The sequence below is a fragment of the Caretta caretta genome, chromosome 7 (assembly GCF_965140235.1).
Source record: "Caretta caretta isolate rCarCar2 chromosome 7, rCarCar1.hap1, whole genome shotgun sequence".
Lineage (NCBI taxonomy): Eukaryota > Metazoa > Chordata > Testudines > Cheloniidae > Caretta > Caretta caretta.
In genome coordinates, this window is record NC_134212.1 from 97,242,038 (window position 1) to 97,256,795 (window position 14,758).

At 39.5% G+C, this 14,758-nt stretch overlaps 1 pseudogene; it reads left to right on the top strand.

Annotated features, from left to right (window-relative positions):
* The first annotated feature begins 5,592 nt into the window (after nt 1-5,592).
* On the top strand, nt 5,593-7,772 carry LOC125640388 (small ribosomal subunit protein eS21-like; annotated as a pseudogene).
* The last annotated feature ends 6,986 nt before the right edge of the window (nt 7,773-14,758 follow it).

The window sequence follows — 14,758 nt, forward strand, 5'->3', positions numbered from 1 at the left end:
TATTTAATGCAGGCGTAAATAGATATTTTACATATTTCAATTACATCCCTAGCCTCCACCCTGCCTGTTGTTGTTTAAGACCCAGTTCTGCTGTCCTTGCAGTTGGACCCCATGTGACTTCTGTGCTGGTGGAAGGGTCCACCCTTACAAACTGCAGGATTGGCCTTTAGATGGAAATCTCATTGGGCCATTGACTGTGGCTTTCAATGTTTCTATAGCACAATAGGGCCAAAATCCTGACTGGGACATCTGAGCACTATCAAACTAGAAATAATTCATAATAATAAATGGTTGAAAGGCCAAGCCGCAAAAATGATCAGAATGTTTGCTGGCTGAGGACGACAAGAGGGCAATTATTAGATTTGATATCACAAGCAAAATCATGCTTTTCGGGTGCAGGTTTGAACTGTTGTTTCCCATGGAAGTTAACAGAAGTATAGTTCATAATCCTGAAGAAAGAGTCTCCCTCCACATGCCCCAACTTCCATATGCCAGTCAGCAGTATATATGGGCCATAAAGACTCTGCACATGGCTGGGGAGAATTCCCCCACTGCAGAAGCAATGTAGGGCCGATTTAATCAGCTCAGTGCCAGGGACCACACCAGCCCTCTCCCCCCAACTGACCAAAAATTCACGCAGAGCGGAGAAGGTTTGAAGGCACCTCTGTCTTCCCTCCCACTGGGTTGCGTACTCTGGTGTGTGCTTCACAGAGTCACAGCATAAAACTGTTTTGTTAATTTAGGCAGAAATGATTTTACTTTGAATTTTAAAGATTTTTTCTAATTTCAGCTATCATTAATTGTGAAATGGACCAATAGATTCTTTCAGTTAACATATTTGAGAAACAATAGTTTAAGCCTGTACAGAAAAAGCATGACTTGGAATTTTAGAGTTAATAAATAACTTCCTGTCTGTCCAAAATTAACTTATTGAGAGTCCAGCCTACATTCCTGGCTCAACCAAAATTTCTGTTGACTTCAGTAAGAGTTTTGCCTGAGTCCTTACTCTGTGACAGGTCCCTTAAAAAATCTATGTTTTAGCCAGAAAAATTAGCTTAAAATAGCCCCTTGTAAACAATACAAGGCTTTTAAATTAAAAAGTATGAAATCAGGTTTCATAAACTGGTTCTATAACAAAACAGCTCAGAGTCACTTTCATTGTAAAATCAGTTCTTACATCCTGAACAAATTTACAGATACACATGCATTTAATATATAGCATCCAAGAAATTAGTAATATACATTACTTTAAGCAAGTCCTGTTGAGATACAATTCTTGAATATACATGCATACACAGAAGCTTGAACATTCTGAAAAAGAAAGTTTAGATACAACCTTTGCTCTGGGGCTCAGTTTTCCATTTCCAACTGACATGACGAGTCAGTCCCATTGAAACCAAAAGGGCTACTCATGTCATTAAGGAATGCAGAATTGAGCTCTTAATAAAATCATTGAGAGTTTTGTCTGAGTGAGGACTGCAACACAGGGCTATGAACGTGAATGTTGTTTTTATGCAGTAAAATGAATAATTCATCATTTTCATTAGTGCAGATCAAATTAGTTTGCATTAATTCAGATCAATATAGTATCATGTTCCAGGATTTTAGTATTTTAAGTTTTATAACAATGTGGCTGTGATCTTTAGATTTTGGGAGATTTGTTAGAATTGGCTACAGTTCTGTAAGGATGGAAAAGGCAGCATCAGCAACCTGTATACAAAGTTAGAGCTGACCTTTAAAATAAGAATAAACAACATATATACTGTATATGAGTAGAAAAGGATTGCTAGTGAAATAAAAATATAGATATTTACATTTTCTTCCATAAATTTCCAGTGACTAAAAGTGCAACCGTTTTTAATAAATACATTCAAATGTTTTCATTCAATGCTGCATATTTTAATCAGTTATATTATATATTTTTCAAATAAAGTCACTATTACACAGACAATTTATATAGCTATGTTTAAAGTAAATTTTCAAAATGAGAGATTTGCAGGGATAGGAGGTTGACTTTCTAAATACCTTTCTTGGAGCAGTGTCCTGTGTGCTATCAGTTCAGTTTTCATAAGCAAATTTTACTTTTTAAAAAGAGCTTCCTCTAATTTGACTGTTTTCATATCTTCATAAATAATAATTCCCCAGGGAAAAAAACTAACATGATTTTTCTATAGTTAAGTATAAAAGACATGTAAATAGAAATATTAACAATGTTTAATTTATCTGAAGGAAAAAAACAGCCAGGGGCACTTCTGGATCGAGGTACTTGGGCATCTTGTAAAGCTCCTGGAAATAAAGTTGTGCCTTTATAGAAAGGATGCTCCAAACTTACCTATATGAAAAAGATTTTGCACATCGTTCTTCCTTTGTGCTGGAAGGAGAGAAGATAATGCTGCCTGCTGGTCACCTCTAATCCGGCTTTGCAGCCCTAGGATCAGTTCAGGGATCAGGAATCATGGATGCTCTTCTTTGCTGGAGTAGTGCACTCGGGTTAGAGTGTGGGGGAGCCTGACTCACTAGCGCCTTACTGACCGTGTTTGGAGGGGGAGGAAGATGGAGATAGCAAGGGGAACGGCATGAGGGGTGGGGGGTCATGGTCTAAGTACACATCTGCTGCGACTCATCTCTACCACTCTCAGTATACTGCAGGAATAGTCCGGGGCTTTGGAAGGAGCCTGGATTTGCTGGAGACAGGGAAAGAGGGGTGTGAATGGCTGGAGAAGGGAAGTCCGGGCTCGGGGTCAAATTGCACGTGTAGTGCTAGATTCTCCTCCCCGTCGGATTTTCCTCCCTGCCTGATAGTAAGAACGCCGAAGTGATCGGTGCTGCTTAGTTACAACAGTGAAGCTGCTGCCCTAACTCTGCCCTCACTTGCCATCAGAATTTGTCCTCCACGGAAAACAGGAGTAAAAATGGGGCAGGGGGAAGAGAGGGGCAAAAACGGGAAGGAGGGAACAAAAATGAGGACGATTGGGCACAACTCACTAGAGGGGGGACAGAGCGGGAGGGAGGACAGAGAGGCACACTGCAGAAATGAGGGCGAGGGTAGAAACGGGAAGAAGGGATTAGAGGGGCCGAAATGGGGAAGAGGAGCGGTGTGTCGCTCCCCCTGAGGCGGTGCCCCCTCCTGCCTAAGCCGGGCTGTGGTGCTAAAGCCATGACGCAGCCCAGCGCCCGGATAACGCAGCATTGATCAAGCCAGAAAACTGAGAGCTGCGGCCAGCGGGAGACTTGATTCATTGACCTGCCACTACTCCCTGAGCCCGGCTAAGCACTCGGAGCCATGCTTGTGTGGTGGTTAAAAGAGTTCCCTGCCCGTGGCAGGGACGGGGTGGGGACTGAGGTGTCCTAATTGTTCGGTTGAAGGCACAGGCAGAAGGAGGAGAGTGGAGGGGAAGCTCCTGGCATAAAGCAGGAAGTCCCTCCCTGACCAACAGCCCCTTCTTTACACTCTGTGTGTGTCCCATTTCTGTGCACAGCTGGAGCCATCAATAAGAGTTAATCTGAGCAAAGTGACATGGCTCTAGCCACATGTACCCTGTGTGGTCCATGGAATCTAGTTGTTGGTTTTGGGGGGGAGAAAAGGGTATTTTTCTTCAGAACAGTTCATTTAGTTTGCATTAATAAATGTCTGTTTTAACGTTATAATGAGGTAATATCTTTTATTGGCCCAACTTCTACTGGTGAAAGAGACACAGAGCTCTTCTTCACTCCAAAGCTTGTCTCTTTCACCAACAGAAGTTGGGCCAATAAAAGATGTTACCTCACCCAGCTTGTCTCTAATATCCTGGGACCAACACAGCTACACAGCACAGCTACAACAACATGTTAACCTTTATCATGTGAAGTTTTGCAATAGCCTTCCAAGGGAAGCAGTGGGGGCAAAAGATCTATCTGGCTTTAAGATTAAACTTGATAAGTTTATGGAGGAGATGGTATGATGGGATAACATGGTTTCGGTAGTTAAATATTCATGGTAAATAGGCCCAATGGCCTGTGATGGGATATTAGATGGGGTGGGATCTGAGTTACCCAGGAAAGAATTTTCTGTAGTATCTGGCTGATGAATCTTGCCCATATGCTCAGGGTTTAGCTGATCGCCATATTTGGGGTCGGGAAGGAATTTTCCTCCAGGGCAGATTGGAAGAGGCCCTGGAGGTTTTTCGCCTTCCTCTGTAGCATGGAGCACGGGTCACTTGCTGGAGGATTCTCTGCTCCTTGAAGTCTTTAAACTACAATTTGAGGACTTCAATAGCACAGATATAGGTGTGAGGTTTTTTGCAGGAGTGGTGGGTGAAATTCTGTGGCCTGCGTTGTGCAGGAGGTCAGACTAGATGATCATAATGGTCCCTTTTGACCTAAATATTTATGAATCTATCATGGTTTTCAGGAAAATTATGTTCTGCTCACATGTAAAGCAGAAAGGATTTCTTCCAAAGAGGAATACATTTCAAAAGCTTGTATTACCAGAGGGGAAACAGTAGCAGGCCTTAAAATTGTTTGCCTAACGCTTTCTGTTTAGAGCCTTATTTTCAGTCGTGCTTTATTTTTTCAAGCCGTGGCCAGTTAGGCTGAAACTTCCCATGCATGCTCTCTGCCCCTGGCTACAGTTTTCTGGAAAATTTCAGTTAAAACCATTCAAGTGTTTCTGAGAATTAAATTAGGGGAAAATGGTTGTTTTGCCAATACAAAGAAAAATGTTTCTATAACCCTTACAAACACACTGGAGTACTGTTTGCTGCCTGTGAGCTCTGCTCGCTACAGAGCAAGAGAAAAGACAAGTGTGGGAAGTGATTTCTGGAGTTTTTCTTTTTTTCCAGTCAGAAATTTCATCCACTGGACCAGGTCTAAGGACAGGAAAGCATAAGCAATTTCTGACAGGGTTTAAAGTCAGCCATCAGAAATTGTTACTCCCGTCTGGGGCTAAGGCAGGGGTGGCCAACCTGAGCCTGAGAAGGAGCCAGAATTTACCAATGTACATTGCCAAAGAGCCACAATAATACGTCAGCAGCCCACCATCAGCTCTCCCACCATGCTCCCAGCGCCTCCCACCCACCAGCAGCCCCCTTAGATCAGTGCCTCCTGCTCCCTCCCCCACTTCCTGATCAGCTGTTTCATGGTGTGCCGGAGGCTCCGAGAGGGAGGAGCGAGGGCATGGCAGGCTCAGGGGAGGGGGCGGGAAGGAGTGGAGTGGGGGCAGGGTCTGTGGCAGAGCCAGGGGTTGAGCAGCGAGCAGACCCCGGCACACTGGAAAGTTGATGCCTGTAGCTCCAGCCCCGGAGTCAGCGCCTATACAAGGAGCCGCATATTAACTTCTGAAGAGCCGCATGTGGCTCCGGAGTCACAGGTTGGCCACCCCTGGGCTAAGGAAAGGGGAAGGGAAGCGATTTCTGACAGAATCGCCACCATTTATCAGAATGTGCTATAATTGGTCTGGGGGATAAGGAAAGGTTAAGGAAGTAAATTTTGACAGGGTTCTGTCAATTCATTCTCACCTGTCAGAATTTAATATCTTTGAACCAAGATGAAGAGAAAAGGTGAGAGAGACAGCGTTCATTCTCAGCTCTCTGAAATTGCTACCCAGGGGCCAAGATGATGACAACAGTTGAGGTAAGCAACTTCCGAGAGGCTCCTTGTCACCCACTAGAATTTGGTACTTGTGGTCCAGGGAGGAGATGGAAGCATGTTTTATTATGGTAGAAAAAATGATAGGTAATTATAGCCAGTGTTGTTACCAGTAGCAAATTCTGACAAGGAGGGTGATTCTGACTGTGCATGCCTGCTAGCCAGTCACATAGTGCTGAAGAATTCTCCAGCTACGGGACAACATCAGCAACAATGATTAAAGTTAAAAGTAGGAGTGAAAGAATAGCTCCCATTTCAACAGCTCTCAATAGCAAAACTGGAGCAGATTTTGCTGCTCTCTTGTTTTTCTGTTATTGACTGTTATTGCCTAAAGCCCTTTTTAAATTAAAGAAATGTAAAATCGTACATATACTGCAAACGCTGAAGCCTGATCTGATTATAAACCCAGCATATACGCTGAGCTTGCCTGCACTGAGGTACCCTTCCTATCTTCATAACTGGGACACTCTCTCTCTAGCTATGTTCCATGTACAGCATTTATTTTTCATTCATCAAATAAGCAGAAAGGAAGCCTTAAAACACACTGAAATACACAAAATCCCTGATTGTTTTCACCACAGAACAGCTGCCACTGCAGGAGACAACATATTTCAATCCCATGTGGTGTTTTATAAAATTAGAATAAAGAAAACAGTTTAAGAGATTATACTATTACCAGTGTGATGACAGCACCGATGCGTTAGTTTGCTCATTTTTTCTCTTTTCTATTCTGAGATTATTGTAGGATTTTGGAAAGCTAATGGGAAACACTGAAGGTCCTAACTAGTTTCAAGGATTATTGTTTTAGAGATTTCATAGTATCTGGGTCTGTCTATGTTTCTGGTTCCCCTCTGAGTGTAGGCCACACAGAAATTTAGTGTGAAAAAGAATTTGTCCAAGATTTTCTAAAGTGTTTATTATTACTGTGTACTTCAGTTTTCAGTGCACCACTTGAGCTGTTCAGCAGATTCTGAAATTCAGGCACTTGTAAAGCATCTCAAATTGGGAATGAAAAATTGAGGCCCTTAATATCACCAGACACTTTTGAAAATCTTGGGCAGCTATAGCTCTTATATCACTATAGCAATATTGAATGACAGTAGCCTTTGGTCAGCCTGAATCAGAATTTCCTGAAATAACATCTTTACAGTGATGAATGTGCCAGTGTCAGAGTCATGCAGATAAAATAAACAGTATTAGAATTAAACCCAGTTAGTGTACATTAAACAATTAAGGTTGTCAATATAACAGGTTAATGTAAATGTAAGTTCTTCCTCTCTCTTACTCTATTCATTTTATTGTGATTTGGGCTTGCAACGCACATAGGGTCAAATTCTCCATTAACATTTGTGTTCCAAGTCACAGACAGGTCAATTCTACAAGGTGTCCTCAGTTCCCATTGAGATTATTTTGTAGGACCAGAACCATAATCTGGCTAGAACAAGATATATTTAATTGTATTGATATTGGGCTTGATTGAAGTACACTTATTTATTTTCAGTTGTGTCTACCCCGACAAATAGTCTCATTAAAGTCAATGGGATTTCTTGTGGAGTAAGATACTACTCACCTTGAGTAAGGCAATCACAATTTGGCCTACATAGTTATTATTTATTCTGGCTTCTTAGGACACATTCTTGTCTACTCCCATATGCTTAATCATTCAGAGAGAAGCTTTACCCCTTCAATCTCATTTTTATCCTTAATCTAAATCCAGGAGATTTATTTTAAATTGTTATGAACATATGTTTGTAGCTATACAGTTTAAACATAATTATATAACAACTTTGCTATATATTTGCCTTATAATGAATAAACATATATATAATTTCAAAATAGATGTTCAGTATTCATATTTCAGATTAAAAAACACTTGTCACAATCTATAGAAATACAAAATGTAGATGGACTGTAGAAATTTATTGACCCATATGTTCCTAGTAATTTTCTGCTAGTGACAGAATAATTGGTGCTAAGGCCTATGCTTCCTTTCAAATCATTGGTTTGTGGTTGATGAGGCTACAGGCAGGTTCAATTGCTAGTTCAAAGCTTCAGCCATCTGTAGAGCAATTTGTAGGATGGGAAAATCAGATGACTCCCTCCCCAGATTGACAAAGAATGATGGTATTGGTTCAAACAACTTCTAGCAAAAGAGAATCTTTGATATAGAACATTTGTTGTAAAACAAGAATTAGATGTACTGGATCAAATTCTGTGGTGCTCTATGACTGTTTTGTGCTCCATCAGAGGTGGAATCTGGCACTAAAGTCACCTTAACCAGCTCAGGGAGAATGACTACAGTGTAAAAGGGATCCTCCAGTGGTGTGAAGCTGATGTAGGAAAACCACTTATTTTTCTTGCTCCCAGTGTAGCAAGGAAAAGGAAATACAACCAGAGGAAATAGAATGTGGCTGGGGTATGTGCTGATCTTCTGCTGCAGTTTCAGGTCCTTGTGGCTATTTGCAGCCTGCAAAGTTTGAATACAACCTGAGGGCCATTCTGAGTACTTGATCCTCCATTGCCATGCACCTGTATAGTTACATCAGTGCAAAGTGTGTGTAAACAGCTACCAAATCAGAATGGTAGCATTTTACAATCATTTTGCCATTTGTGTAAGTGAATACACAAGCTGCAGAGCAATGGCAAGTCAGGCCAAGAGTGTTAAATTTTGGGAGGTTTAATGCCTGCTTTAAATGCAAGTCCCAACTCCAACTTAACTATTGAGCTATTAACCTCTATAATATTATGTGCACAGAGTTTAGGGTGACCAGATGTCCTAATTTTATAGGGACAGTCCCGATGGTAAGGCTTTGTCTTATATAGGTGCCTATTACCCCCCATCCGCAGTTCTGATTTTTCACACTTGCTATCTGGTCACCCTAATAGAGTAATAGTCAAAACATATAAATCATAGCTAATGAAATACTCTTATTAATCATGACAATTATTGAATCTAGTAAAATATCACAAGAAACCTGTACAGTTGCCATGCTACTCATACTACCAGTAGTAGTTCATTGAGATTTTTGGGGTTATTGAATATTGAGAATAGAAAACCGAGAGAGCACACCCCTTTTTTAGAGTGTTATTCTGGTTTTCTTACATAGGCAAAACACCCACAGAGCTGAATGGGGTTGCACAGTACATCTGAGAGTCGACCTTAGCCCATGATTTATGTCTTAATAGTGTCTTTTTAATAAATTGTTTTCTGGGACATTCTGTTACTTAGAGTACCTGGATATGTTCATCATGATACTTTCAACAGGTTTCATATGTCTGATTCTTATCATGCAAGTGATATGTTTTTTAATGAATGGAAATTCATGCTAATAATATCAGTGTTTAAAGGTAATTAATTAAATTACCATTTTAAATTAGAAAGTGAATGAATCATCACAGAAATTTCTGTCCTGTTTCCAGCCAAAAAAAGTTGAAAAATGTCATAAAACTTGATATATGTCACAGTTGCAAAATATTTCCCTTGTAGATAGTTACATTTAAAACTAGTTATACATTATGCTTGAGGGCTCCAAATTCTTTATTTGCTTTTATACAAATATTCTAGTAAATTTGTTGTTTTATCTCAAAATAAAAGGAACCATCTTCTTCTGATTTCAGCAAGAGAAATGCTTGTGTGTGGGATTTCTCATTTTATCACTCATGGAATTTTGTAGTAATCAAAAATGCCAGACTTCTCAGTCCCCAATTTATTACCATGGGCTCTATTGACTCTTTCATCTTACGTAACTTAAACCCCAAGTTCATATTGGTTGGTTCATAACTTCTGCTGCTACTACTGTCAAGAGATGCTTATGCACTTAGTACTCAAAATGAACAGGACAGGAGCAAAACAGCTATTATACCTGGAAAGTAAAAATGTATGTTTCCCATATAACTGTAGTTTCATAGAATCTATAAATGTGGATATGTTGCTGTAAAGATCAGTTTACATATTGTTTTTGCTGAATAGAAATGACTTGAAATGTTAGGATATCTTGGGGCATAAGATTTCTCAGTATTTATACTGCGTTCAATGCCATCTTGGATAATTTGATTCTGAGAAGACTTTTTTTCACAAATAACTACTTTTAAAATCTAGATCAGAACATCTGCAGCGCTGGTTACTAGTGCTATATGACCGTTAGGAGCTGGAAAATTGAGACTGATGAAAAACATGGCGAACCTTCAGTTGTGAGTAAATGGACATTCTGGAGAGTTATCAAGGTTGGCTGGACAGGGTGGATATGCTGTTTTAGTCTCTAGGGCTATTTGTGTTACCAATTAAAATATTCTCAATATATTAATATATAAAATACTTAAAGGGACATCACACATATTGTAGGCTAAACTTTAGTTGTTTGTTTCATTTTATATAACCTAATATGAATAATATATATATAATCAATTTTTTTTAAATTACTGCAAAGATTTTGATATGGATTTAAATATTTACTTACAGTATTTACAACCCAAATCTTGCAGAAATGTGCTACTGACTAAGAGTCTGAAAATGAGACTTGTATATTTTCATGGCTAAGCTGAATGAAATGCAAAAAGTAAAAAAAGTATAACAGCTAAAATATAAAGTTGAAATCATTCAGTTTTAATAATATAATTATGAATAACAGTTAAGGATTTTAAAATTCATTTATTAAATAGTATCCATTTTAAATGTTTAATTAAAATGTACTTCACTATGCAGTCCAGTGTCTAAGTAAATATAGTGGGATGGAAAAAAAACACTTTAAAAATATGGTGTATTTTTAGAATTCAGAAGAACAAGTATATTTTTCTGATTATGATTATAAATTACATGAGAAGTAGAGGATGAGTCAGTCAGTGTTCCAATACCTAACAAGGTTTACATTCAAATGTGAATGTCCATCCATGAAAAATCCACATACGTATACCTAGTATGGGCTGCATGGCTAGTTGCATTTAAAGGATTATTACAATATTCACTGACCCGAGGACTACATTCTTCAGCAATGATCTCAAAAATTATGTAAGTGAAAAATGAGTAACATACACTTTTAAAAAGCTGGCTCAAAGATCCTGAGGACTAATATCTACTCTTCTTGTCACATCTCTTCCCTTGGCCCTCAGGAGGCAGCACACCAGATGGTTTCTTTATCAGGATTATACATGGCCTGTGTCACATTCATTGAATGAAATCACTAGCCTCTTATTCACAAAGCAACTTTATCTCTTATCTGGTATATTTTAACAATGACAACTCTGATAATTAAATGTATCTCTTGGAATATAAACAGTTTTAATAACCCCATTCAAAGAAAAAAATATATACTCAGTGCTTAAAAAATGAGACTTGACATTTCCATGCTGCAGGAGACACGGCTGACAGAATTTGAAAATTGTAAACTTACTAGACATTAGAAATTGAGAGGCCTACCCAGTTGTTTTAATTCTAAAGCAAAGGGTGTTGCTATACTAATACATAAAAAGTTGTATGTTAATATTCTGCACACAAGGTCTGACAGTGAGGGCAGATTTACTATCCTCATGGCTGAAGTTGGCAATTCTGCAATCATCTTTACCAATCTTTGATCCCAAATGTTTTCATTGTTTTTTTTTTCCTGAGAATAAATGACATGGGCCGCTATCCTGTTGTTGTAGCTGGAGACTTTAATGAAACTATAGACCCAGTCTTTGGTAAGTCTTCTCCATCTCCATATAAAAACACTAATACTTGTCAGATACTTCATACGTACATGGTTGATTTTGTGTTACCAGATTTGTGGAGATTGGGTAATGCTTTGGCCAGAGACTATAGGGTGTTTTTTTTTGGTTGTGGGGTTCTGCAGCTCATTCAACATATTCAAGACTTGATCAATTCTGTCACTGATTGTAGCATTGGTACTATAGTTATATCTGACTATGCTCCTATATATAGGTCTTTTAGGCTTCCTGGGTATGCACCCCGAGCTAAAATGTGGAGATTAAATACCTCTCTGCTGTTTGATACATCTTTTGTTAACTCTATTCAGTAGCACTTGGACCATTTTTTAAAAACAAATGCCCCCCCTGCTTCATCAGCTGCCACACTCCTGGAAGCCTTTAAAGCCTTCATCAGAGGCCATATAATCTGTTATGCCCCCTTTAAAAAGAAAGGGAGAGAACATAAAATTGATATCCTTGAAAAGGAAATTAACACCTTGGATACAGATTATGCTTCAGTCCCTACCCCAGAGAAACACAGAACCCTCATCTATCTAAGGTATGAAATCAACAGACTTCTGCTCTAAAAGGCTGAGTTTGCTTTATTCTGTTTGGGTCAAAACTATTGAGAATCTGGTAAGAGAGCTGGAAACCTGCTGGCATATAGATTTAAGCAAAGGCTAACAAATAAGATTGCTGCTACTCACAATAGTAGCAGTAAATTATATACACCACACCTATTAATAATTTCAAGAGTTTTATTCAAAACTATATTTAGCTGAAGAGGGATCAGTGTATTTCTTTCTATTCATCAAAGTTATTTCCAGAAATTCAATAATATTTTCAGAACATTCCTTTGGAGTGCAAGTAAGGAACCTAGACAGGCTCTGAACAAATTATAGTTACCCCCATCTCTGTGGATTTAATTTTTCCAGTGTGGAAAATTAAACATATCTCCTTTTTGGTAAGCCAGACATTTTTATGGCTGTTAGATAGGACCCCACAGACCCCCCACATGGGTTTTAGATTGAATTAGAATTGGCATACCAGCTCCCCTTTTCAGATATTGTAGAGTCAAATTATTATAGACTTGATGGCTCCAGATCTGCCACACTAATGTATATGAGGCAAGCTGGGTCAAACTTGGCTGGAAAGTTCTGCTTCCATCCATTCTTCCATGTAGAGCAGAGGTGGGCAAACTATGGCCCACGGGCCACATCCGGCCTGCAGGACCACCCTGCCCGACCCTTGAGCTCCTGGCAGGAGAGGCTGTCTCCCCACCCCCGCAGCTTCAGCTCGCCATGCCACCAGCGCTCCGGGCAGCAGGGCTGCGAGCTCCTGCCAGGTAGCGGGGCTGCGAGAGCCGACAGGTGTAGTGTATTAAATTGCTCCCAGTAGGAATGTGCTACTCACAGAGCACCAGGACTTGCAGCCATAAGTAGTACACCATAAATAGCACATTCCTACAGGGAGCAATTTAATACACTACACCTGTCCTCCATACAGTTTCGGAACCCCGATGTGGCCTTCATGCCAAAAAGTTTGCCCACCCCTGATGTAGAGGCAGTCTTGTGGAACAATCCTATCCTTAAAACCAGTGGCAGAACCTTGATGTGGAGGGATTGGATGGACAGATGAATCATGACTGTGTCACAGATAATTGACAATGATAAATTTAAACCATTTGTAGATCTTCAGCAACAATGTAGCTTACCTGGTTCCAGAGCATGGAAATATCTCCATTTAAAGCATTTACGGGTGGGGAAATTGGAATCATGTTTTGCTAAAGAGGGAAATGGGAACAGCGAATGGGGGTGGGAAAATTGGAATCATGTTTGGCTAAGGGCAGGAATGGGAACAGGGACACAGGTGTAAGGCTCTGTGGTGTCAGAGCTGGGAAGGGGGACACTAAAGAAGGAAACTGGAATCATGCTTGCTGGAAGTTCACCCCAATAAACATCGAATTGTTTGCACCTTTGGACTTCGGGTATTGTTGCTCTCTGTTCATGCGATAAGGACCAGGGAAGTAAGTGGGTGAAGGAATAAGCCCCCTAACAATATTTGGACCGGGATGCCTCAGGAGCTTGAGAGCCTCCTCGACTTTTACTTGTTTGGAGGAAATTTCCTGGATTTACACAGTCAGCCTATCCTTTTACAATTAGAACTTTTTCTCTAAACCAACCATGTCTTTCCGAAACCACTGTTTCTTACAGGATTGTTTTGAGAGGCACAATTTTTTCAGTTGCTACTCTACTAGTCACATTGAGTCATATAAAAAATGGTGCATTTTATCACAAAATTGCTAGAAGAAAATGTCCAGATGTTTAATGTATTGCTGTGATTAACTATACAAAATACTGAGAGGAAAAATACTCAGGAACTAGACCAAATGAACAAGAAGCCTGAGCAGCTGGTTTCAGTTGCCTAAAGTACTTGTCTCTTATTTCTTTGCATGATTGTCATAGGGTGGCTGGCTCCTTAAGGGAAGATGACAAGCTTAACTCAACCTCCCTGGGTGGGGAGAATAAAGATCATGGGAGAGGTGATCCAATCAGGGCTCTTATAGGGTTTATGTGGAATTTATAGTGTGATATTTATATGGCTACTGTGCCCACATTATCGAAGCAGCAACAACACTGTATTTTATCAAACTCAAAGAAAAGTCCTATAGAGATGATGATATAAAAATGAATCCAATAATGGAGACTGACCAGATTATTGCATTTTACCAACACATTGTACAGCTATAGCAATTTAAAGCAAAGAAAAGTTTTTAAAAAGTTAAATAGTTGCTAGTCTCCTGTGCTTTAAAGTATTTATTCTAGAGGTGTTGTTAGTTTTAGCGGTGCTCAAATGTTTGCCGAACTGTTTCCAAAATAATTTGGGTATCTGAGAAATTTGGAGACTTCAAAATGTGCCTCCTTGAAACGAATGCTGAGTACAGAACTATTATCTCCTTCCCAGTAATTAAAAAAATACATTTAAAAATATGGATTGAAGGCTATATGGTAAATTATTGGCAAATTTCCAATAATGCAGCTGTGAAATACAAGGAACAATATACCACTTACAGTAGATTATAAGGCTGTATTTTCATCAAGGTTTTCTAGTGAAACAATACAGCACAAATGTGAAACTCAAGTTTTTTAGCCCAAGATGGAATTATAGCCTTAATTTATGAATACTTTGGGAGTGTGTTATTTATTATCATGTCTGGGAGTGCTGTGAAGGCAGCATAATCTGCTCTGGAGGGTAAGGCTAGCCTCATGTCTGCCAAAAGCAGCAACAGCTGAGCTCTGTAAAGAGCCCTGTTCAGCTAGTGTAAGCAGAAAATAACCATCCTCATGTGAAGCATATGTAATAAATAAGATGGTTGCCTAAGATGGAAAAAATGAAGTCTTTGTGAAATCACTCTTTGATCTGGTTCCCAGGCCATGGGTTTGATAAACCAGTT